This window comes from Lutra lutra, chromosome 16 (assembly GCF_902655055.1).
Source record: "Lutra lutra chromosome 16, mLutLut1.2, whole genome shotgun sequence".
Taxonomy (NCBI): Eukaryota; Metazoa; Chordata; class Mammalia; order Carnivora; family Mustelidae; genus Lutra; species Lutra lutra.
Window position 1 is genome coordinate 55977799 of NC_062293.1, and position 15008 is coordinate 55992806.

The 15008-nt window shown below is 49.4% G+C and overlaps 1 protein-coding gene across 1 annotated transcript in view; it reads right to left on the minus strand.

Moving 5' to 3' along the window:
- The window catches only part of SHISA6 (shisa family member 6), a 277042-nt gene that overhangs the window by 207920 nt on the left and 54114 nt on the right, over positions 1 to 15008 (minus strand). The window lies entirely within an intron of this gene.

Genomic DNA, 15008 nt, shown 5'->3' on the forward strand with positions numbered 1-15008 from the left:
TCCAAACCAATCTCATTTGTAAATTTCAATGCAAAAAAAAAATCTAAATAAAATGTTAGCAAACTAAATCTCAGAGAAATAATACAATAAAGAACAAGGCCAAGATGAATTTATTCCAGAAATGCAGGGAAGCTCAACAATGGAAAATCAAAGTAAGTTACATCATTCATGACGTTATAAGAAAGAGAAACTATATGACTGTCGTTCTAAGTGCAGAACAAGTCATTTTTTGAGAAAGTCATTTTTCAGTACCCTGAAAACAAAAGGTTTAAACTTCATGACAAATACCAAAAGGCATTTCTGTAAGGAGTACCCGTTACCACAATAATTATTTATCTTTTTATTTTTTTTTTAAGATTTTAGTTATTTCTTTGACAGAGAGAGACATAGCAAGAGAGGGAACACAAGCAGGGGGAGTGGGAAAGGGAGAAGCAGGCTTCCTGCAGAGCATGGAACCCAATGCGGGGCTCATTCCCAGGACCTTTGGGATCACGACCTAAGCTGAGGACAGACGCTTAATGACTGAGCCCCCCAGATGTCCCAATCACTCATCTTTTTAAAAAGAAGTTACCATCAATGTACTAAGGGAAAAAAGGAAGAGAAACAAATGTTGAAAAGAAAGCGTAAAGCCAAGAACTGAACCGCTATGAAAAACTTAGTGAGAAAATCTAATACAGTGAGCAGATAGAAGAAAGCGTAGCAAAATAGCTTTCCTACATCCCGGCAAAAGCCGGTGAGAAATAAGCCCTTTTATTTAATAACCAAATGGATGACATGTCTTGTAATAAAACACAAGGTAAGTATCAGAACTCCAGGATAAAAACTATGAAAACTTTGCAAAAGCAAGTCAAAGAAGAAAGGGTCTGGGTAAACCAAAAATAACATACCATATTCCTGAACACGAAAACTGAAAACACCTAAAATGTCAGTGCTCCCCAAAATTAAGACACGAAATTCATGTCTTTTTTTTTTTTAAATTCATTCTTTAAAAACAGAACATGGGGCTCCTGGATGGCTCTGCCATTAAACGTCTGCCTTCAGCTCAGATCATCATCTCAGGGTCCTGGGATCCTGCTTCTCCTTCTCCCTCTGCCCCTTGCCCCACCTTGTGCACCCTCTTTCTCTCAAATAAATAAGATCTTTAAAAAGTAAAATAAAATAGAATCTATGGTCTTTTTCCCAGTCTGAATATGGGAAGAATATGAAAGTGTGTCTTATAAATTTGCAAAAGGAAGTATCTCCCTAAATGTAAGAAGGAAGCTCGAGGCAATAAAAGAAAAAGGATGGACGAATGGGACGTCATGAAAATTTAAACCTTTGATACTTTGCATCATGCAATAGGTTACAACCAATGCATATGTATATGCATTTGCAATACATATAGTAACTACCCAGAAGGTAGGTAAACACGAATGAGGGGAAAACCACCAGTCATTTCCACCCACCGGGCTGTCTGTTACCATAGAGAAATTTGAACAGTGCCCCCTGGAGCTGTGCAATGTGTTGATTCTGGTCCAGAACATTATTACTTGTCACCAAGTAATCCACAGCTGCAAAAGGGACTTTTGTATTTTTTATTTCCAATAGGAATACATCGATTCTCCACCTAAAGTAGCCACTGACCGCTCACTTAAAATAAAACCCAGTCCCCTTCCAGTGCCTGGCCTGGTCCATCTCCCTCCCCTCCTTCACTTCTATGTTCTGGCCTCTAGAATCTCCTCCCCGACTCTCCCAAATTCTCAGGATTTTGCACACGCTGTTGCTGCTACTTGGAAAGCTTGTGGACGCCACCTCTAACCTCCAGTCTCCAACTCATGCTGTCTGTCTAGCCGGCTCCTTCACACATTTAGGTCTCAGTGAAAATCCTGCCTCCCCAGAGAGGCCTTCCCCAAATGTTGTTGCAAAAAGGAGGTTCTCCTCTCATTTTCCAGCTCAGCTGCCTGGTTGTTAATTTCATAGTTTATTTTCAACTTGTGATAATTTTATCTGTCTCGTTCCCTAGACCATAAATTTGACTAGTGCAGAGAACAGAAACTGTCTTGTTCACCGTTGTATCCCCAGCAGCTAGAGGGATGGAGAGTATGTAGAAGATGCTCAATTAAAATGTTGCTGAATGTTTAAAAAAAAGTGAGTCATACGAATAAGCAATTCATAGAAGGCATAAAGCGACATTAAGCACAGGAAACACTAAGGAAATAGAAGTGAAATACAATTTTATAATCTCTCAAATTGGAAAAAAAAAATTAATCTTTTTTTTTTTAAGATTTTATGTATTTATTTGACACAGAGAGAGAGAAAGAGAGAGAACACAAGCTGGCAGAATGGCAGGCAGAAGCAGGCTCCCACTGAGCAGGGAGCCCCAGGTGGAGCTAGATCCCAGGACCCCAAGATCATGACCTGAGCCGAAGGCAGACACCTAACCGACTGAGCCACCCAGGTGCCCCAAGAATGAATCTTAATATTCAGGGTTATCAAGGCCATAGGGAGAAGTGCATTATCAAACACTGAGCGAGAGTAATGATTTTGGAAGCATTTTTGCTTCTCCTCGTGGTATGCTTGAATCAGTTTGAACAGGCTTATACCAGCTCCCAAGAAACCATAGTTAAATATTCAGGGGTTTTCTGAGAACCATCCTTATCCTGAAATTGGCCCTGCTGGGAGTGCCGTTAGCCCCCAATTATCCACGGTTTCAGTTACGGTCAACCGCGGTCAGGAAGCAAAGCACCTTTCTTCTGACGTATGGTCCAGAGGTCATGGGAGTCTAATGCCACATCACAACCCACCTCTCTCCATCTCATCTCATAGGCATCTCACCATCTCACACCCTCACAAGAAGGGTGCGTACACTACAACAAGATACTGACAGAGAGATCGCATGCACGCTGCTTTCATTAGCGTCCATGGTTACAACTGTTCGATTTTATTATGACTTACTGTTAATCTCTTACTGTGCCGAACTGATCAAATTAAACTATCATAGGTGCGTGTGTATCTGAAAAAATATGATATATATAAGGGTCGGAACTATCCCCCTTTCAGGCATCCATTGGGGGTCTTGGGACATATTCCCCTTGGATTGGGGGGGAGGTAGAAATCAGCAAATGCTATAAATCAGATGGTTGTTTCTGTTTGTTGCTTTAGGCAACATAGAAGCAAACTCATACCTTTATGTATAAAAAGGGAAAAAATGGGGCACCTGGGTGGCTCAGTCATGAAGAGTCTGCCTTCGGCTCAGGTCATGATCCCGGGGTACTGGGATTGAGCCCTGCTCAGTGGGAAGCCTGCTTCTCCCTCTCCCACTCCCCCCGCCTGTGTTCCCTCTCTCGCTGTGTCTCTCTCTGTCAAATAAAGAAAATCTTTAAAAAATTAAAAATAAAATAAAATAAGAAGGAAAAAACGGGCATAATTTCTGTCTAGTAGTATGGCATGAGTCCACGAGGAAAAAAGACATTTACAAAATAGACCGTCTAGTCCTAGATGCTCATGAGTAGGGGAGTGATTAAAATGCATTCCGTAATAGAGCCATTTCAAAAGACTGAGACAGAGAGATCTACAGGTAGCTTATTGTTGAGTAAATAAAGGATCTGGGGGACATGCATATTATCTCTTTTTAACAAATCATACATGCTTGCAATGTATCATTTTATGTATTTGAGCAATGTCTACTTGGATGTGTGCCAAACTGTTGGAAGTATCTATTCCTTAGGACTGACAGAGGGGGTGGGGGCAGGTTTTGCTTTTTAATTTATCCATTTATAAGCTGTATGCATTTCCAGAACAGCAGCAGATGCTATTTTCGGGGGGTGGGGGGAGATCTCAAAAACTTTTGGATTCAAGAGGGAATCAAATTGTAATTACAGCCTATTTAAAAATCGTGACAATGAAAATAATGCATAGCAAAAATTATGGAATATGGCAAAAGCTATAATAAGAAGGAAACTTGTAGCTTCATGTAATTTCATTATTGAACAAAAAAAGCATGATAATACATTAAGCTCTTGAATCAGGAAACTAGGATTTCTCAAGGAAATCAAGAGAGGAAAATTAGTAGATAAAAGCAGCAATTATGAATTTAGAAAATATGAAAAGTGTAAGACACCTCGTTCAAAGGGGGGGAAAGCGCCATTAAAACTGGCACGCATCATCAGAGAGACTACTGACTATGAAGGAATTTTCCAAATTTGCCCCCTCAACATGACATTTTGAAACTTCAAGGAATGTGTCAGAGTCTGCTGTTTAAAGAATCCTTGTAACAGAAAAAAAAAGAGGTAAGCATCCCAATTCGTTTGATTAATACTGTGTCCCAGTGGATTTGTAACACAATATTACAATGCAGTTTACTAGTATAGTCATGACTCCAAAACCTGACACTGTCAATATTTTAACAAGAAACCCTCAGACCAGCAACGCCTGGGTGGCTCAGTCAGTTAAGCGTTGCCCTCAGCTCAGGTCATGATCCCATGATCCTGGGATCAAGTCTCACAGAGCGGAGAGCCTGATTCTCTCTCTGCCTTCTGCTCCCCTGCTTGTGCTCTCTCTCTCTCTGACAAATAAATAAAATCTTTAAAAAAAAAAAAAAAAAGACAGAAACCCTCAGACCAAACCCATGCCCCAAAATGCAAAGATTCCAAAGAAAGTGTTTTTTCGATTCCTCTCCATACAGCAGCCAGAGTGATCCTAATAAATTATAAATTAGATTACGTCTTTCCGTTGCTCTTGACCCTCCCAGAGCTTCCCATCTCATTTAGGATGATCTTCAGAACTCCAGTGCCTCTCGGACATTTTCTTCCCCTCTCCCCAGGCTCTTCCTGCTCTAACCATTCAGGGCTCCCTGGTATCTCTCCAACCCGATTGTAATGCCGTCTCCTGGTTTTGCATTCCCTGTCTCCGTTCTTGACCATCTAAGTGGCAGTTTTGGCCATCCTCTATCCCCACACCTGCACTATTTTCCTTCATAGGTTTTGCCATTATGTGAAGTCGTATTATGTCCCTGATTAATCTACATACTGTTCATTGTCTTGAGCCAATGGCAGTGCGGTAATGAGGGCGCAGACTGGTCAGTTTCAGCCCTAAAACGGTGCCTGGCACACTGTGCCATTTCGTGACATTCCATTATGAATAACAATATTTATTTGCCTCTTCAGGTCAAGGAAACTTTGGGACTGCACAGATATCTTCCACACAGCCCGTTGGGACCATTAACTGTCAACCACAGTCCATTCTCCCCATCTTCCACGGGATAACCACTGTCCAACATAGGCAGTCAGAGGGAGACTGCATTTCCCATTTCCCAGCCTCCCTAGCTGTTAGGTGTGTTCAGGGCACCTGCAGCGTGGGTGAGGAGGGTGACGAGAGCACTCTAGCCTACCTCTGGTCTGAAGCCAGAAAGATCGTGGCTGTTCCTCCTCCCTCTCCCCTCCCCACACGCTGGAAAATTCTGGAGCCCAACTTTGGCCACATAGAGGAGGATGATGCTTTGCCAGGTCTGAGTGGACGAGCAAAGGAATAAATCCCTCTTCCTGCCATTCCTATTCTGCATTTGGAAACAGGGAAGGGAACTCCAGAAACCAAGATCGACCACGGGCCTCTCTCTCTGCATGAGAAGAATTTTAGAATGGAAAGCAGCAGCAGGGCTGGTAAAGTGAATTAAGGAAGCCATCCCGCAAATCCAGGGCACCGCAGATGCTCGCAGAGGGAACAGCTATCCGCCTGATTTAATGAAGAGCTAACGTTATTGACAAACCACTCTGCAAATTATTGATGATGCTTTAGAGCATGGTCACCTCCTGGAAACCAGCGGGCTCTCACACGGGAGTCAAAACCCCACAGCAGAAGTTAACGCACGTCAAGGTGGCAGAAAGCGAAAGCCAAGCAAAAACAAACAAACAAACCAAGAGGCACAAGAGAATGAGCCCACCCAGGCATGCAGGTGTCCTCTTGCCTCCAAAGAAGAAACACAACAGACGGACCATTAATAACATGGGTTCCAGGCAGAGGAGACTCACGATCAGGGTGAGGAACTATCCAATGCATCACTTCAAGTTACTGCAGAAACCGATCTGCGGTCAGAACCAACCAGCATCTTGTTCTGCCCAAATGACAAAAGCCAGTGGTGTTATGATGTCTGCCATCAAACGCTTGCTTCAAGAATGCCCACATGGGTGCTCCGTACCTCATCAGCAGTGACCGGTCTTTGGAAGCCTCGGTATCAAGTCCAGGTATGGAAGTGACAGGCTTCGTGTTTCCTGAGCTCATGTGTCACTGGACATTCAGCTCCCCGCTCCAGCTGTTACCTGCCTCTCCCCCTCCCCCATTCCCCACCCCCGTGGCCACGTACCAAACAGAACTCAAGGGACAGCTGCAGCCTGAGCCCGGGGCAAAGATCAGCTCTGAGATCACAGAATTTCTTTATGAAAAAACAAATCACGCTGGACAAGCCTGATTGCTTTTGGGATCAGCTCTTGAAATGAGGGGCTTAGCAACTACAGGAAAGTAGAGTATCTTGAGGGGTGGGGCGGTTAGTGAGTTATTTAATGAAATGTTCTGGAAATTAGACTTGGGAAGCCTGAGATGGCTGGCCTTAGAGAACAGGGAGGAAGAGAGGGTGCTCACGGTGGCCTTGGGTCTGGAGAGAAGAAAATCCTGCTCTGGCCATTTTCTGGAAGAGTCATCTGGCTGCATGGGGGTGAGTTTGTAGGTGTTGAGGGATGAGGGCGGGGCCCAGGTCCAGGCAGATGTGTGCGCCCAGGCACCGGGGTCACAGTGAGGGAATTCGGGCAGACCTGTCCCTCTAGCTGTGTCTTCCCCATTCGGCATCTCTGCCCAGACATCCTCCTGAGCGGGAATTGTGAAAAAGGCAGACCCCTGTGTGAAATTCAGCACTGATGAGTCCTCCCTCTGATGTCTCATCTGTAAAACTAGAGCTTGGATGAGGCTTTCTGGGGTGGCCCTAACCCGCTTCCGAGATAAAACTCTAATAACCTGCACACCTAGCTCCCTTGTGCTTGTCCCCCCCTCCCCGCCCAAGACTGACTCTCAGGACAGCTCCGTCTGCTGGATGATTCAAAGGCACCAGAAAACAAAAGCAAAGACAAAACTTCTCTTTTTTCAAGGACGTTCCTTTCATTTGCTGGTTGACATGAAAAATTGTACCATTATTTTCCCGAAATTAATCTCATCTGCAAATTGAGGGCATGGACCAGCATCCCTAAGGGTCATCGAACCCCATCTTACCAACAGTTCTGGCCACTCTGTATCCCCAAGCCCCCAATATTTATCTTCAGCACATTTACCATGAGGCGAAGTTATATTAAGAATCAGAGTGTCTATTCACTTCCTAAAGTCAAGGTAAACTCCGTGACTTCATGAAGGTAGAGAAAACAGAAAGAGGTCGGGTCCCCAAACCTTCACGTGGCACAGAAACTTAGCAACATGAACAATGATTAACTTGTTGGAGCCATTGCATTTTGTGGACTCTTTCTTAAAGCAGTTTAGATTCTAACAGATACAGAAAATAAAGTGTTAACTGCATGGCACCATCCTAATGGTTATTTTGCAAACAGAGAGGGGATAAAAAAAATTTTTCTGGGAACGGGTGTGGGGATGCAGAGGGTTGGAAAAGCCATCTGCTGCTACAACCCCAAACATAGGGAGAGAGACCAATTAATTCAAAGTCGCTTTCAAAGAGCTATTAAAGTCTTCTCAGTAAAGCTAAAGCATCAATCCTTCTGGCAAAGATCAACTTAAGAATGCAGCCTCCCCTTCCTACCAAAACTCTACAGTCTCAGACGCCCTTCAGACAGCCACCACTGAGTGGAAAGAGATAACAGAGGTCCAAAGAAGCAAAGACAGAAAGCAGACCTAAGAACGACAGCTAGGAAAGATTACTGAAAGTAGTTTCTGGAACACAGCACTGACGGCAGGGTGGTAAACCAGAAGTCCACTAAGACTTCCCGGGGAATTGTATGGCCAAGAAAAATGGAACCTGTATTGGAAAAGACTGTTTTATGCATAGAACCAATGCCAAGGCTCTGACTGTGGACAAGGAAGGAAGCAGGAAAGCAATCTGTCCTGCGGGGGTCATGCTGCCCAGCCCACTCTCAGGAGTGGGCACACAGGAGAATGGATAAAAAAGACCCATCCAGGGCAGGGGGGTCTGGGGGCAAATACAGTGGTCATGGTGCACACGGCCATGGATAAGGGAGTTCTTCCTTGAGAGCAGAACCAGGGTCTCCATCGGAAACCTGCCCCACTCCCAAGGCAGAGGGAATCATGAATGATTCCCCCCAGTAGAATCCCATCACTGCTACAGACCAACTCTGGTCTCCCCTTCTTCCCTTTTCTGAGCAGAACCTGTTCTTGTGATTTTTTTTTTTTCGGTTTGGTTTGGTTTAGCTCTGTTCTTCCTTCACCTGTGCGTTGCCAGTGACATGTATTTAAACTCACTGCATCTTGGGTCCCTGACCTGGTGAACACAAACATGAATTCGAGGAGGTCCAGTGGCTCCAGCGGTCAGCTCACGGCACGACGTGAACGTGAATTCAGTTTGTGGGGGTGGTCAGAGGTCCATCAAATAGCAAACGTTCCTGAATGCTGGCAATGGACTAAGTACTTTAGAAAGAGTCATTTACACCGTCATTGCACCTGTTCCTGGTTCTCTTTGATCTTCGATGGACTGGTCAGCCTGCAGCCAGGCAGGGAGGAGGGGACCTGTTGCTAGCGGCCAAGGGCAGAGGACCAGTGTGGCCCCGGCTGGGAGCAGCTGTGGCGGGCCCAGGACCCAGCTCCCAGGCGTTCAGCCCTGAAGTGAGCCCGGAATATTCCCTGAGTTGTTCTGAGCTCTTCTCGCCTCTCCTCCCGCCTCATTGACACTCTGTCCTGTGCTCATCACGGAAGCACAGTCCTAAAGGGCAGAGCTGACTGTGGGCTGTGTCTCAGCTCCGGGCTTGACTCATCTCCTCCTCTGACGCCCCACCCCACCCCTGCCGCACCCCCTCCTCACTTCCTCTCCAATCAGCTCAAACTGCCATCCCAGCACACATGCACTCCCCTTGCTTCTCACTGCTGGCTCCCCTGTAGCCTCCTGGAAATGGGCACCCCTCTTGCCCCACCCCTGCCCGCCTCACAGAAACTCCAAGCTGGAGGCTCAAACAGGGGCCCCAGCACCCTTCTTTAAGCGGGGTGTGGGCAAGGGCAGTATCTGCAGGACAGGCTGGGAAAAATTACCACGAGGCTGAAACCCAGAGCAAAGGGGTCTGTCACCAGTTGGACAGACCTGTCTGGACCCCATCGTTCACCAGGAGAAATGCAAACTGCCCGAGGGGTTCCCAGGGAAATGCTCCCATGCTTCAGGGGGCTTTCTGTTCTCCATTCTCTGTTCTAGAAGTAAGAAGGTCCAGGGAACCCATCCCCTGGGTTCCTTAGTGGGAGCCCTTCCCAGGCCCTGTGGAAGGCCCACCCTTCCTGACATTCTGGGTGACCTGCCCTCCACTTCCTCACCTTCCCTGATCCCTGACTGATCAGAACAGACAGAGAGAGAGAGTCTGTCATCTTCCACCCTTCTCCCTGTCCCCCACTCGTACCCCGGAGCCTGCGGGGCAGACTCAGCTCACCCCACTGAGGAGCAAATTTATTTCCACCCTTTGGCTCTGCAGGTGTTGGAGGCGAGATGAGGGAAGGACGTCAGGTCACCAGGACTGGGTCCCCTTTGTCTTCCACATCCTGGAGATGACTCCCCTGGGCTCAGCCTCTGGTGAGTCCCTTCCCTGCGAGGGTCTCCCACAGATGGGACTTTTCTGACCAGCTTCCAGCGGGCTGAGTGGAGACAACGCTCACACAGCTCCAGATTATGCAGGAGCACCGCGCCACTGTACCGGGATGAGACCTCGCTCAGCCCCGTGGAGAGACATTGCACTCCTCCCCTGGGCCAGCTGCCTTCCTCGGAGGCCCCGGACCGATGCAGACATCCCGGGCTGCGGGGCATCTTGCTGGTGAATGGCAGAGCCCCCAGCCTCCGACTGGACTCCAGCAGAGCTCGTGGAAAGTTCCCAGTTTCCATCAAGTTCTCAAGGCAGAACTACCCCCCTCTCCACTCCACCTGGATGCATCTTGGCTTCTGTTTCCTCCCCTCCCCACACCCCATACTGTTGCTATAGCAACCTCCAACCCCTGGGTATGGCAGCTGCTGGCTGGAGAGCTCGGACCCTTGGGGGCTGCCTCCTGGGCCCTATCCATGAAATAGCTGGGTTACGGACTGCATATATATATGCTCTAGGACCTGAGCCTTATCATTCCTGCTGGGTGCAAAAGACGCCTTGGACCAGCCCATACGTGCTAGAGGCACCGACCCGCTCAGGCTTGGTCCCCAGCATCTGCTTCCCTCCCCACTGTCTCCCCATCCACCCTCCAACCACCACCTTTCAAAACCACATGCTCGTCTGTTTGGGGCGCTGTCATGTACGAGGGGAGACAGGTGCACAGAGCACCCACATGCACCAGGAGCTGAGCCAGGAGGACCCGCCTGTCCTCGGCCCTGGATTCTGGCCATGCGTCTGCCACTCCCTGGCGGTTGGCCCTTGGGCAAATTCCTCAGCTGTAAAATTAGGGGTTTACACTGGGTGAACTTGGGAGGTGACTCCCAGCATAGGGTTCTAGCGCGTACTTCACTCCCCGCGACTTCTGAAACTCGGCTGACGGGACGCAGAGCCTGACAAATACAGTCAGGAGGCTCCAACCACATGCCTGAGGCTCAGCTCCAGGACCCGAAGGCCACGTGCCTGCAGAGGGACTGGCACCCCTACAGCTCAGAGCTTTCCCTTAGGGGGACGTCTCTCATCTGAAGTGCCAAACCCACATTCCCATCCCTTCTAGCGGCATGACCTTGGCTTGGGGACCTGACTTCTGACAGCTAGATTGCCAGATTGCTGGGACCTCAGTTGGCGGGGAGGGTGGTTACCTCAGTGAGATGTCATGTCTGAGGAGTCCTCCTTTTCCCCAGACCCACAAAGAAACTAGCAAATGGGGATGTTACGAGAAGCTGCCCCTTGGCTGTTGGAGGCAGGAAGGAGGGGACCACCAGGGAGATCGTGACCGAGGAGGCTCATAGGAGGAGAAAGGATCATTCACGCACGGTGTGACCTGAGGGAGGAAAGTTGCCGCCACAGGCCTCCAGCCAGCGCCCCTGCAAAACAGTGGATTAGGGGAGTTATTGACCCAAACTGCAGCAGTCACATGGACTAGTGCAGTAGGTCGTGGCAAAGCCCGGAGGCCCCTGGGAAGAAGCGGCAGGCTGGGAAGACAGATCAAGGTCAATGTCCCATCCCCTCTTGTTGACGTGGAATGTTCCACCCACCTGGGCGATCATATACTCTGGGGCATGTGTGGTTAATGGTCGCAGAGGTTCCCGTGCACCCGAGGGATAAACAGCTCAGTTTCCATCAGACGGTCCGGGGTTCCCCAACAACCCCCCACGATGTTACAGGCCATGGGGGAAGGGGACCAGCGAGAAGCCCAGCTGCACGTGGGGCAGGAGCCCACCGATGTGGGGCTCTCAGGAGGAGAACCCGGTGCCCGTGGGGAGCCTCTGACACCCAGAAACAGGTAGACCCACGACGAGGCTGTGGGTACCATTCCAGAAGGCTCTGCTGGGGACTTCCTTTGGCTTCAGGCCTCGCAAATACCCTTTAAAAGTGTTTCCCCTGCCTGATTTTGAAGGCTGTTTGTTTTCTCTCCCTGGTGAACATGTTGTGATTTTTCCCTCTCCTCCTCGTGCAGGGCTCAGCAATTACAGCATGTTCTCGAAGCCGGGGCAGATGGGGCGGGACGGTGGAGCTGTGCTCTCCCTCCCCCACGGTCCAAACTCTGAAATTATCCACGAACATTTCAGGGAGAGTTGTGATTCCTGGCCAGCGTGCCAAGGGATCAGAATAAGACGACTGCTTTTTCCTACAACCGTATTTCCTTGGGTTCATGTTTATGCCCACAGTTGGTGGCTTACAACGGATGGCCTTGAACTTGCAAAAAAGAAAAAAAAAAGAAAGAAAGAAAGAAAGAAAGAAAGAAAGAAAGAAAGAAAGAAATATTCTTCCCAGAGGGGCACATAGGCTGCCGCAGGCAATCCTCTAGGTCTCGCCGGGATCACTGATGTCCCCGACGTCAGATCTGGATGGGGCCGCCGAGGCTCTGTCGTGTGGGGCAGTTCAGAGGGATCAGTGGGGTTCCCCAGAACACAGCGTTAAGAAGGATCCTGAGGGTGCATTCAGAGTCGGAGGGAGAGTGGACTGCACAAGAACAAGAGTGGTGGGTCATGCGCCATGGGGCCTGACTCTGCAGCACCTTGGGCTTATGTGCTAGACAGAGTGACGCCTCCTGCCAAAGACGTCCTTATCCTAATCCCGAAACGTGTGAATAGGTCCCCCTATAGGGTCAAAGCAACTTTGCAGATGGGATGAAGTAAAGGATGTTGAGAGGATGAGATCACCCTGGAGTGTGGCAGCAGGACCAGTGTGATCCCAGGGTCCTCATTGGAGGGAGGCAGGAGGGTCGGACTCAGAGAGTGAAGGGAATGGGACGGCAGAAGCAGAGGGTGAAGCCATGCCCCTTGAAGATGGGAGGCAGGGGCCATGAGCCAAGGAATGCAGACAGCCTCTAGCAGGGGCAAAAGGGAAAGACGTGGATTCTCCCCCAGAGCCCTTGGAAGGAACCAGCTCAGCCAACGTCTTGGCTTCAAGCAAGAGGAACATTTTGGACTCCTGGCCTCCAGAACTGTAAGAGGATCCATGTGTGTTGTTTTTAGCTACTGAGTCTGTCGTCATTTGTCCCAACAGCAAGAGGAAGCTAATACAGGACCTTTTTCTCCACGTCCCAGTGCTCTCTTTGGAAAAATGGGGGGGGGGGGAGGTAGTCCCAGTAGCCCCCTTAGATGGAGCTGTCCGGACAATTAGATGTAACATAATCTGTAAAGCACTTAGCAGAGCATCTGGCGTTCAGCAATTCTCAATAAACATCAGCTGTGATTATTCCAGCCCAACTGCTTTAAAGTCCAGACAAGGGGACAGGACGCACTAGAGGTCACAGGGACGCCAGGAAATGTGCTCGTTCCCGGCTCATTACTACCGAGAACCTCTCTTATTTGCAAAAGGGAACATGGGAACTAGAGAAGATTCCCCTCTTCGAGGTCACAGGAGAACACGGGGCCCCAAAGCAAAAGGCATTCGGTGGCCGACGGGTTTCCTGCTGTCCGTGGACAAACCTACCATTGGTGACCGTCTGCCCGAAGACGGCTGCCTTAAGAAGAAAGAGCTGGGCTCGCCTCTCTGCCTCCAAGTCAGCAACGAGCTCCATCTCCTTGACTTGGCTGCCAATGGTGAACTTGGCACGGGGTTTCCCCACCGACAATTTGTTCTCACTGAGCCTTCTCTCCACCTTCCGCCTGTCCTGGGGCTCCTATCTCAGAGCCAAAATCTAACCCCACATGAACACCCCACTGCACCACCTTTGGGCAGGCCCACCGGCTCCCGTTTCCACCTGCCATGCTCCTCAGCCTCACCAGGATGGACGCCATGCTTTCCCGCCGTCCATCACCCCCTTGTCATCACCCCGGGCCCACTGGCCCAGGATGGATTTCAGAGTCTGTCATTATAACATCTGCATCTTCAAACACTCTCAGCGATCTTGCTGGGGCCTCCCTACCACCCTCACCAGGAACCGCCTAAGTTGATCCATCCCTCTCTCTCCTTCTCCAGAGACAACGGCACAATTGGGCTTTTTGGTTTCGCTACCGTCAAGTTATGGTCCCAGAGTCCCATTCTCTGCTGGGTGCTCAGCGGTGTTGTCAAGCAAGCCCTCATAATGTCTGTTCCAGTCCCAGGGACCATCCCACACCTCTGGCTCCAGGCTGGAGGCAGTATGTACCAGGGTGAGGCTCCTGGGCACTGGGATGAGGCCCCCTGAGACCAAGTCTCCATGACCCCACACAGCTGCTGTGGGGTTCTCGTGGAGAAGCCGAAGCTCTCTGGGCTTCAGCCTCTCATGGGTTCTCCAAAAGCTCATGTCAATGGATATGTGTCTTGGGATTTCAGAGCAGAGGCTGGCAAGGGGTCAGTCCTGTGTAATACACGGATTATCCCTCTCTCTCCAAAACTCTCTGGCATCCCCTCCTGTCGGCGGAAGACCTCACCTCAAAAGACGGGAACTTTCTCGTCCTTCAGCAGTCAGATTCACAAGCCCTCCAGCACCCACGCCCTCTTTGTCTTTCTCCCTGCTGCCACGAAGGACAACTGTGCCCTCCTGCTGAAGGCCAATCCCCCCGGCTTTACCAAGCGATTCCACTCCCCTTTCACTGGGACCAGGAACTGCGGGACACTCTGGACAGTGTCGGGGACAGACTCCCAACAGCTGCCCCTTCCTTCTCCGACAGCAGGAGAAACTTACATTTTGAGCTGACTGCATGTGCACAGAGAAAACTGATCTGGGACCGTTACTTGAAATAGGACAGAATAACCTCCAGTCTTAATAAGGCTACTGGTACTCAAGGTATCCCATACACACAGAGCCAAACTGGTCAGTACGCACGTCTACGCCCATCAGTATTCCCAGATTCTCCAGGATGTCACTCATCCATCTGCTCTCCCCTCTCCCTTCAGTCTCCTGTCTTCTCCAGGACTGAGCATTTGGGCACGCACATGTGCTGGCAACTTCCATCCGTGTGAGATGCCTGCTGGACTCCACATCCCTTCCAGCACCGTTTCTTCAACCTCCTTCCAATCAAAACTTCCTGCACCTGCCATCTCTATGCCCCTCACCCACCTCTTTGACTCCCCCCAAAAGCCAGTCTAACCCCGCTAACAGCTCTAAGGATGCTGAAGACCTCCACATTCCATCCAAGTGGACGTGCCTTTCTGCCCCCCTCTCATTGGACGTTCCCATGGCTTTGGACAGGAGGCACACACTCTCCTCTCTAGCTTCTAGAACCCCATCGTCTCTGGGTTTTCTCTCTACCTCCCTCACGC